This window comes from Stegastes partitus, unplaced genomic scaffold, assembly GCF_000690725.1.
Source record: "Stegastes partitus isolate 25-593 unplaced genomic scaffold, Stegastes_partitus-1.0.2 Scaffold1702, whole genome shotgun sequence".
Classification (NCBI taxonomy): Eukaryota; Metazoa; Chordata; class Actinopteri; family Pomacentridae; genus Stegastes; species Stegastes partitus.
In genome coordinates, this window is record NW_007579433.1 from 115,352 (window position 1) to 126,645 (window position 11,294).

At 40.5% G+C, this 11,294-nt stretch overlaps 1 protein-coding gene across 1 annotated transcript in view; it reads right to left on the reverse strand.

Moving 5' to 3' along the window:
• The window catches only part of LOC103372141 (cylicin-2), a 37,345-nt gene extending 26,809 nt beyond the window's left edge, over positions 1-10,536 (reverse strand). The window contains exon 1 of the mRNA XM_008301706.1: positions 10,367-10,536. The gene's annotated coding sequence lies outside the window, so the exon portion shown is untranslated. The remainder of the gene's footprint in view (positions 1-10,366) is intronic.
• Between the last annotated feature and the right edge of the window lie 758 nt (positions 10,537-11,294).

An 11,294-nucleotide genomic window follows, 5' to 3' on the forward strand; every position in this document is an offset into this window, starting at 1 on the left:
AAGATTCCCAAAACTGACATTAACTCGTCAAAAAAAAAAAAAGGTTATGACAGGAAACTACAACCTACTGGATCAATCAATAGATGCCACATGGATCAGAACCAGAGAACAGAGGAGCCAGTTGGTGGAGATCCATCCAGATGATGGTGGAACATCTTTCTAAAGTCTTTCGAGGTTGTAAAAATGAAAATATTTACGTCCTAAATTACTTAAAAATTGTCTGAACTGGCAGAAAGCTGAACAACTTGCTGACTGTGGATCAGTAGAATCAACCAGAACGAGCCTCCTGCTGCTTCAGTTTCCACGTTTGTCCTGAACTCGTAGCGCTCTGAGCTAACAAACGCCTACTCAGCACCACTTCCTGCCAAAACAGAAACCATCTGACCCGTTTTCACTCAACAAACCAACGATGGAGTCGATAAAGAGTTTGTTGGCTTCTCCTGATTCCTCTGATGCTGAAGCCGACCGCCAGCAGGTAGCATGACGTTAGCGTAGCTGCTACCAGAGGTCAGGAGGTTGTAGGAACTTCCATTCAGCTCCGTGAGCTTCGTCTTGTCGGCTTCCTGTCCACACATTTACAGTCTACAGAGTGTTTTGAGTTCCAGGAGTTAGCTGTTCGTTCAGCGTCTGTTTGCTGGAACGTTGTTCTTCAGGTCTTTGGTTTTCACATCAGAACTACGTTTGTTTCCATGTTTGACGGTTTAATTTAGTTTAACCTGTTTTTTGATTCATTATTTTGTAATTTAGTCTAAAAAGAATAAATTTTTAGTCCACAAACCAACAAAATAATCAGTTTACTGCCACAGAAGAGGAAAGAAACCAGAAAATATTCACATTTAGTCGAGTCTGTCGTCGCAGATTTGATTTATTTTCTGTGAATGTTGTGATTCAGACCAACTAAAGTGAGTTTTTATGTTACTGGACAGAAGGTTTGTTCATCATGAGGGGCTTTTTTTGTGCATTTTGACGTGTTGCATCAGAAAAAGTGAATAAAAACGGTTATATGTCACAACCTCAGCAGACTGTCGTTCACATGGTGATCATGTGACTCTGATGGTGTCGAGGTGGAGAAGTTTCCTGCTTTTGTAACGATGATGCTTCTGTGGTTGATTCTCCATCTGAACTGGTCGTAGAGCTGCTGTTGGGTTCAAGGTGGAACAAACTTATAAATACTTTTGTAGTTTTCCCAAATCTTGAAGTCTTGCAGCACTTTGGTGGCTTCATGTCTGATTTCCAGACGTTGGTCTTGAGTCCAGTGCTGGACTGTTGTTCTAGTGTTTACTTCAGTCGTTATTTACTTTTGTTTTAAGGAATCGATCCCAGTTTGGGTTAAAAGACATCGAAGCTCTTCTGGTTTTCTGTAAAAGCCCCTAAATCGACCAACGTGACTGTTTGTTGTGACTCTGACGATCCACCTTAAATCCAACATTTTACATCCAGAAGATTTCAAGTTTCTGTGAAGGAATTTACAAGAAACCAGTTTAAACGTTGAGTTCATTCCATTTATATACAACTAATTCCTGTTTTAACAACTCAGACCTGGTATCAACTCGTTTCCTAACGTCTACAGACGTCACCAACGCTGGGAAACATAAAGTCCCAGAATTTCTGCTTAGTCATGTTGTTTCCTGCTGAGTCATTCGTGGCTTCCTGCTCGTGTTGAAGAGTGACGACTTCTAGTTTTCTGCAGATTGTGTTCGCAGCAAATCATTGATTTTTGGTGAATTTATAAACGAGAATAACGTAGAATGAAGGAGATTTAAGGACTGTGGGAAAATCCAACCACTGATTACGTTTTATTTAAAAACTAATGAATCCTGATGTGATATTCATGTTTTTTTCTGCAAACTCGTTGTAAATTCATCTTATTTTTCTTGGCTTGTGGGTTCAACATTCAGATAATCCACATTTTGTCCAGAATAATGTAGATTAAGAATCTTTTAAACCAGAAAAACGCAAAAGTTTTGTCCAAAAATCTTGATTCTTCTGAAAGTTTCTGGAAACTCTTGTGATTCTGAACGTTTTATTTTGGTTTTAAAAATCCTGATTTCCAGCTTAGGTTTGGTTCATCGCATACGAGTATTTCAGGGACTGTTGGAAAGTTGAACATGCTGATAGATTATTTATAGTTTCTGTTAGACTTTTGTTGAATATTTGCATTTTTTTCTTGGCTAGTGGTTTAAACACTCAGATAATCCACATTTTATCCAGAATAATGTAGTTTAGGCATCTTTAAAACCTGACAAACACAACTAAACTCATCCTGAAGACGTTAATTGGTTTGTTTTCCACCCGTTTCGTCTCTAATTCTTCCTCCTTTGAGGCTAAAGCTGACGTTTCTCCACCAACAAACCGGTAAATCAGCGACTCGCCGCGTTAACCAACAACACCGTGTCCGTAAACACCTCGTTTATTTTCACCGGGAGTCGGCTCGGCAGTAAAACTTCTAACCGAGTGCGTCCATGTGAGGCTCTGGCGGTTTACAGGGACGGCGGCGGCGGCGGCATCATTATAAGAGCCCATTATGGCGTGGGCAGACTACATGCCTTGTTTCTGAGCCTTTCTATAGACAGAGCAACAGAGAGGCCCTTCATCGCCGCCCTCCTCCTCCTCCTCGGCCTCCCTTCATCCTCCTCCGACACAGACCAGCCTTTATCTGCCCATCATGTGCTCGCTCTTTCTCTTTTTTCTCCTCCCTGACCCTGTTTCCACAGCGAACATTCAGGATTTTCGGGGGGGAGAGAAAAGAGGAAAAAAAAAAAAAAGGGCTGATTGGGAAAGCAGCTAAATATTTTATCCATGGCAACGCTATCAGTCTGTGTAGCTTAATACCGATTTGATGTTATCTCTTAAGTCTCTCCAGCAGAGGGTTTTTTCCCCCATATTTTATTTTCTGGTCTAATAATCTCCTCGTCATGCAGCCGTTTAAAAACCAAGCCGTCAGCCCACCGATCTGCTGCTCTGTACTTGTTGATCCTGAATCACCTGATGGAGCCCGAAGGTGCAGCTAGAACCCGGGTTCTGTTCTGCAGAGCTCAAGGTGACCGACGACGAAAAGCCAAAGATTCACGTCCACAGCTCGCATCGATCTGGACAGAAGTCGGTCAAAACGTGGAGTTATATCAGAAAAGATGCAAAAGTTCAAACTCATGTTGGTCAAACCAACACAGATGAAAGTTTAATTTGATTTAAAGCTGCAACTAATCAATGTTTTATCTTTCTAATAGTGGTTTTGTCTCTCAGACCAACAAAAATCCAAAATGTTCAGCTGTGAGAGGCCAGAAAACGTTCCACAAGCATCAAGATTTAAACTAAACTCAGTCAAATAATCAGTTTATATCATAAAAGATGCAAAAGTTCAAACTCATGTTGGTCAAACCAACACAGATGAGGGTTTAATTTGGTTTAAAGCTGCAGCTAATGAATGTTTTCTGGATTAATTATTTAGTTATTTGGTCTAAATGTCAGAAAATGGTGAAAAAACGTCGTTTTTTTTTTTTTGGGTCCGAAACCCAAAAATATTCAGTTTAGTGTCACAGAAAAGGAAAATCTTCACATTTAGTCCATTAATTGTCACAATTTTGGTTTATTTTATTAAATATTACAAATCAGACCAACTAAAATTGAAAAACTTGTTAATAAATAACAAAAATAATAAAAAATGTCTTAATTATTTAATAATTTATGTCGTAAAAGATGCAAAAGTTCAAACTGAAGTTCAAACAAACAGATCTGAGGGTTTCACTTAAAGCTGCAACTGACGACTAGTTTCACTGCAGATTAATCTGATGTTTATTTTCTGGATCAATTGAGTCGTTTTTTGGTCAGAAAATGTCAGAAAATTGTTTTGTTTTGTCCAGAAAACCAAAGATATTCAGTTTACCGTCACTGAGAAGCAAAGAAACCCAAAAAATCACATTTAAGAAGCTTCAGTCACAGAATTTAAACTTCTGCTTCTTTAAAAAATTACTTAAACGGATTAACTGTTAAAGTATGTGGTGATTGATTTGATAGTTGAAAACAAATCGATTAATCGTAGTTTTTATTAATCGTCTGACCCCTGAGGCTCCAGGTTTCTTACAGAGCTCCTGTTTTTCATGTTTCCAGGTTTATAATTGTATTTTTTGTGTTTCTGCTAGAATACGTTTACCTGCTTTAATGTTATAAAAACACCTTATTTTCCTCAAACTGTTCATTAAAACGCTTCGTTTTCGCTCCTGTCTCTTTAAGGCCCCGCCTCCTGGAAAGCACGGTCCGCTCTGATTGGTCGACTGGTCCGACTACAACCAGGTAACGTTTGTTATTAACCTCAGATCAATGAGTTTAAAGATGTGGCTTCAGCAGAAGGAGCTGCTGCGTCTTTGTTGAAGGCGTAATTCGCAGCTAACAGGAGCTATGCTAACGTGTTACATGATGACATCACTATGTCGCAGAAAAAAAACCTGTATTGTGAACGAGGCGTTTCAGCACGAAGTTTCTGTTGGAGAGGATAACTCTGGTTTGGACTTTGTGAATTTACACTCTGAAGGAAACGTGGAACCAAAAAGCAGAATTCAGGCTTTTTAAAATCAGAAATGTGGACGTTTTATGAAGCTCTGCAGCCATAAAAACATTTAGAGCTTTAATATCCCAGACAAACCACCGTAATGTTAGCGAGTCTTTATAACGTACTTTATGGGCATTTTAAGGCGTCACATTAGAAAAATTATGGATTTTTTAATGTGATAAACAATCAGATAATTCACTTTTTATCCACCATGATGTTGTTTTTGCATCTTTAAATCAGACAAATGCAACAAAAATGTGTTTTTATGTGAAGTTTGAAGTGTTGCATCAGAAAAAAATGAACGGAAGTTGATGGATTATTGACTTTTTTGAGAGTTAATCCAGTTAATGGGAGATGGAAGCAGTTTTTGTGGCAGTTTATCTGATATTTAACTCGGATTTCTTTTGCCGTCTTCATCTCCGTAAAGCTTTCACAACAAGTCCTGGAGACTTGAATCCAGTTTTCTCCCTTTAATGAACAAAGTTTTGTTGATTTCTTCTTATTTTTTAGCAGCTGGGTTAAGCTTCAGGCTTCTCCTGCTCTGGTTATTACAGCTAACGCGACCCACAGCGCCCCCTGCTGACGACAAAACACTTTTTTAACGGAAACGAACCTAATTTTCTTTTTTTGTTTTTTGGCTCCAAACTTGCTGATAAATGACAAAACACAGTTTTTGTTTTTGTGGCGTCGGTGTAAAAATGTGAAGATTCAACCTCTGAACCTCCTTAAAAAGCGTAAAAATCACCTGAAAGCGGCTGCAGATGACGGTTTCATCCATTTTACTTTTACTTTCTGACCTTTTTTCGCCTCATTTTCCTGCTTCTTGTGTCGTTTTTTTTACATCATATCTTTCCATCTTCACCTTCATTCTTTCTATTTCCATTTATTCTCTTTTACTTTTCCACTCCAGCTCCTGTTTTTTCTTCCTCGTCTCGCCCCTCTGGCGTCTTCGTTTCCCTTCATCGCTCTTCCTTCTCTTTAATTCATCCTCCTGCTCGGCTTCAGATTCATCACCCGTCCTTCATCACTCCTCCTCCTCGCCGCCGTCCTCGGTTAATTCCTCTTTATTTATCTCTGAGGCGCGACGAAGCAGCGATTCTTTATTAAGTCCATTTGTTAAAGCTAAAGGTCACAAAACGTGTTTTTTGGCATCACGAAAACGACCAAATTTTGTTTTTTTTTTGGTATTTTGGCTAAAAATGTCCTACTGAGGGAGAATTCTCATGTTTCGGGGTTAATTGCATCACTGCTGTTCAGTTTATCAGGTATCTCGTTAATTTAAGGAGTCATCATGAGCCTCTGGTGGAATTCAGTGAAGTAGATTTAATCTAAATGCAGCTTCGACGTACTTCCAGTTAAGTTTTTGTATTTTATTTGGTTTTATGCACTTTAATTCTGCACTTTTCCACATTTTACAGCCATAACAGATTTAATATTTACCCATAAACCCGCTGTGTGAGCGACGTTTACAGGATTAGATTCATTTATTATCCACGTTTATTAAAGCTCGACCCAATCACACATCAGAATGCAGCTGCTTTGAGTTTATTTCCTCGATTAATCGATTAATTCGACGTCTTCGATTCTCGTTTTGTCCTAAAATGTTCACTTCAGTGTCTCAGAGGAAAAAAACAGAAAATATTCACATTTATGAAGCTGAGATCAGAGAATTTAGACTTTTTTTCCCACAAATAATCTAAATATCTGCAGTTTGTTTTAACAGTTGACGACTAATCGATTAAATGATTTTAAAAATTCTACTTTTTGTTGATTTTACGCCACAATTCAACGTTTATAAGGAATTAAAAACGTAATAATTAGTTTATGTTTGACATTAATGTCGCTGTAAACCTTCAGAGGTCGAACCGTTGTCACATCTGACGTTTGTGATGATCAATATTGTGACTTTTAAAACAGATTTATGATAAATAAACGGCTCAATCTGATTGGTTAATCGTCTCGATCGACAGCCAATCAGCACCGAGGGGTGAAATTTAAAAACTTCTCTTTTAACTAAACATAATTTAGTAAATTATAAAGGCATGAAGCAAATTTAAAATGACGCAGTTTCTAAATTTAAAAGATTTTTATTCATTTATCGGTGACAGATATCAGTTATTGATTACTGGTAATCAATATTGGTATTGATTGAACCTAAAACATGGATGTAAAACCTCTAACAGTGAAATGTGTCTTTATAACATGAGTTAGTTGTTAAAATGACCTTAAAGCTGCTTTATAACCCAGTTTTAATGCGTTCTATACATTTATTTATTATTATCATATCGTATATAACTGATAAATAAAATCGGTTAAATTTCATATTTCTGACTCTTTTTCTTTCTTTCTTGGTTTTTTGTGACAACTCTGCGTCTGCGCTTGTAAAGAAGGCGACTATAACGTCTTAAATATGTCAAACTAGCCAATTAAATACGACTATTTCTCTTTTATTGATTAAAAAGTCTTTTAAAAGAAGAAGAAATGCAGTTTGTGTTCCTACAGAGCGGCTAATCTGCCTTTTAATTCTATTTTAATGCATCTTAAACATTAATTTATCATCATAATCGTGTGTAAAAGCTAAATAATCAGGTTAAACTTCACATTCTTCTTTCTATTTCCTCCGTAGGCGACTAAAACGTGTTTGCTTTTGATCTAAACAATAAAAAAAGGTCACGTTTTATGCTTTAAACTGGCTGTATGGAGACAACAGAACCTCATTCTTTAACCAAAAAAAGTTCTTTAAAGACTAAAAATTTAAAGAATGTGACCCAATTTGTCCAAGTATGTGAATAAAATGAGTTGGAGTTGTTAAAAATGACCTTTAATGTTTTTTATATCTCAGTTTTAGTGGCTTATAAACATTTATTTCTCATTATATGATGTGAATAAGCAGGTTACATGCCATATTTGTGAATTAGTTCTTTGTTTTGTTGAACGAGGCGACAGAACATCATTATTATTGATCCAAACAATGAAATGCTTCATGTTTTATACGTTAAATTGGTCACGCAAAGACAAATGCACCTGTTTTTAGACTAAAAATGTGATTTAAAGACCAAGAAACCCAGAAAACATGAACATACAGACAGAAAACACGTCTAACAGACCAGATGGAAGTGAGTTCAGCACATTCATGTCCTCACAGGGAGCATCAGAACAGTTAAAATGAGCGTTTAACCTTATTTTAACGTATTAGAAAGCATTCATTTCATATTTTATAGAGTGTAAATGCTAAATAAGGAGGTTAAAGTTGACATTTTCTTGAAGCAGGCGACCAGAATATCTTTGTTTTCATCCAGACAGTTTAATATTTGATGTTTTATACGTTAAATTAGCTGCACCGAGGCTGAAAAGTCACTTAAAGATCAAGAAACAGAGAAAATACTGATGTTTGAGTCCAGTTACGTAACAGACAGAGAGCAGAGGGACGTCTGGTCCACACTTTATCAGCTTAAAATGATGTTTTAGGGGAATTTATTGAATAAAAAGTCACTTCTTTATTAAATTGGTTGTTTAAATGGCCTCAAATCTGCTTTAAAATCCGATTTCAACATTAAAGAAGAGTTTATTTATTATTATAAAGTGTGTTGATGCCCAACATGGAGGTTAAACTTTATATTCTTTAAATTCTTTCTGTCTTTTCTTGACAAAGGCGACCAGAACAGCTTCGATATTCGTCCGAACAATGAAATATTTCACGTTTTATCGTCTGTTTCACATTCTATCGAGTCAAAATCGTGTTTTGGGGAAATTAAAAAAAATAAAAACTCATGAAACTGTTTGTTTGAAACGGCCTCGAATGTGCTTTAGATCCAATTTAAACGGAAAATAAACGTTTATTTCTTATAATCCAGCGTGTTGACGCCAAACAAGCAGGTTAAAGTTTATATTTTAGATTCTTTCCGTCTTTTCTTTCACTCTTTTTATCGTCATTCATCTCCTTCTTGCTCTTTTGTTTTGCTCAGAGCTGGAGGACATTTCCTTCTTCTGCTGCTTCTTATTTCATTTTTTTTTTTTATTCATCAAAGCTCCAGCGGCGGGAGCGCGCCTGGAAATAGAACAGAAGTCTAATGAGGAGGAGGGGGGAGGAGGAGGAGGCGCGCTCCCGAGCCTCAAGGAAGGAAAGGGGAGGGGAGGGGGGAGGAAACCGTCCAGCCGCGCGCATGCTCGCGACAGCAGGTGCCCGAGCCTCCGTTTGAATAAAAAAAAAAAACTAATTTGCATTGCTAATGAGCTGCCTCCCCCCCCGCCTCCCCCCTCCTCCCCCTCCATTTTGGGGGGCAAAAAAAAAAAAGCTCCTAATATGGCGACATGTTTTTATCCGGAGCTGCTGCTTTCCTGAACACAAACACAGCAGAAAAAAACCCCAGAAAATTTCTAAAAATATCCCCAATAAATCCCGCGTTGGCACTTTGTTGTTGTGCTGCAGTAATATCAAAATAAAAATAAAAATAAAGATAAAATAGGAGCATAAATAATCCGCTTTAAACTCACTGCAGCGACACAAAAACAACAACATGTTTGTGGAGTGTTTAGTGAACAATGGAGGAGCCGACTGATCGATTAATCGTGGGTAAATAAAAGAGCAGCAGCTTCGTGGAGCCACAACAACAACAACAACAACAACAACAACAGAAGGAGCAGAAACACTGAATTCCTCATTGAGCAAAACAAGTGAAGCGCCAAATTCCCAACAAGCGGCTCCCTTGTCTATTGTGGTGGTGGAGGGGGGAGGAGGAGGGGAGGCGGGCCGCGTCCCCCAGAGCCCCCTGACGGACGATATTTGATCAATATTATCAGAAGGTGGAGAGAAAAGGCGCTGATTTGAGCGTGAACGCGGGTTTGTGGCCGCTGACCTGCTTCTGCGCTGCGCACATGTCCGCCTGGCGCGCAGTCCGCCGCCGCGCTCCTTGTCTGTCTGTCGCCATGTGCGTGCGTTTTTATTTTTTTGTTTTTTTTTGTGCACGAAAATGGCTCGACCCTCCTCCCCCCCTCTCCTCCTCCTCCTCCCCCCTGCCTCCCCCCTCTCCATCCAGTCTGGCTCCATCCATTGCGCGCATTGTGTCAAAATCTCCATGTTTTATTTCATATTATTATTTTTAAATTCTTATTATTGTTGCACTTCTTCTTCTTCTCCTTCGTGCGCATTTTTCCACTCACACGTTTGCACGCACGCACGCATGAGCACACACATGTCAGATGCAGATTTAACGGTTGCATGGATAGATGATGATGATGAGGGGGGAAGAAAAAACGCCCCGTAAATGCGATAAAATAAATAAAAAGCGGCAGAAAGCAGCGCTGCAGGAAGCTCCCAGCAGCCACGCGTGAATGTGCGAGGAGCCAGACACCAGCCAGACTGATTGATCCGCAATATTTCTCCTCCAACCGCGTCTCCAGAACCTCCAGCAGCAGCAGCAGCAGCAGCAGCAGCAGCCGGACCAACGGGGGGATTTTTGCGCGCACCGCCGCCGCCAAACAACAGCTCCGCTCATTGTCCCCATCCGCCGCCGCCGCCGCCGCCGCCGCTCTCACACCGGAGACCCTCCAACCGAGACAAAAACACACACACACACACACAAGCACACACACACACACTCGCTCTCCTCACCGGAACCTGCAGCAGGTTCCCGTTAACGGGGCTAATTACCCGCCAGCTAATCGCCATTAAACCTGTAGCCTTCTTACGCGTAAAGGTGAGGACAAAAAGTGTGGACGCGAGCAGCGGCGTGAACGCAGCACGATAACGGTGATATCACAATAACGTAATAACAATAATAACAAAAACAATAATAATAGTGATAAATGAGCCAAACAAACCTCCTTGTTCGTGCGCGTAAATCCGTTCCCAGGCGCGCCGGACAGCTCGGTAATAAGCTTGTTGTGCTGGACGGGGAAGACGCTGCCGGGGCTAAATCCTGCCAGCCATCCTCTCTGCTCGGTGTGCGCGGATCTCTCTCCACCAGCGTCTCCTCTCTCTCTCTCCCGATCAACCAATAGACGGAATTGGCGCGAGGGGTCGAGCGGCTTGGCACACGGACGCACGCACGCACTCACGCACGCACGCAAGGCAGGCAGGCACACGCACGGGACGCCCTCTATCTCGCTCCCCTATGGTTGCCCCTAGCAACCCGTTGGCAGCCCCGCCCCTCCCCCTGCCCCCCCCCCCCCCCTCAATTTTTTATGCCAAATTATTAATATTTTTTTATATTAAAAAAGTCTTTTTTTGAGAAGCCGCCGCCTGATTAAAGTGACTCTGGGGACAAAGGAAGCTGCTCCGGAGCTTCGGCTTCTCCCCGCCGGTGGAGCCTCCATTCAGGCATTGTCTGGGAGCTGTGAAGGCCGAGAACAATGGGGGCAAAGCATCAAGGGGGGAGGAGGAGGAGGAGGAGGAGGGAGGTGGGAGGAGGGTAAGGAGGCTCTCCCCCCCACACTTGGTTCACACTGAACTGGAAGAAGATGAGGCTCAAAGTGAAGCCCCGGATGTTCTCCGTTCTCACACCGAGTCCTGAACATCTGCTCGGCTTTCTGTAGGAGTCAAGATCTGGAGCGACTTTAGGACTTGAATTATGCAACAAAGCTGCTTCAACAAAGTCCTGAAGGTCCCGTTTATGGTGGAAATCCACTTTTGTTGGTTTTTTCTGTCTTGAAACCTTGTAAGTGCCAAACTTCAAGACTCCTCACTTCACAAACCAGTAAAAGTTCTAAGTAGGAACTGAGCTGTGTCATCGTTTGTATATGTAGAAGA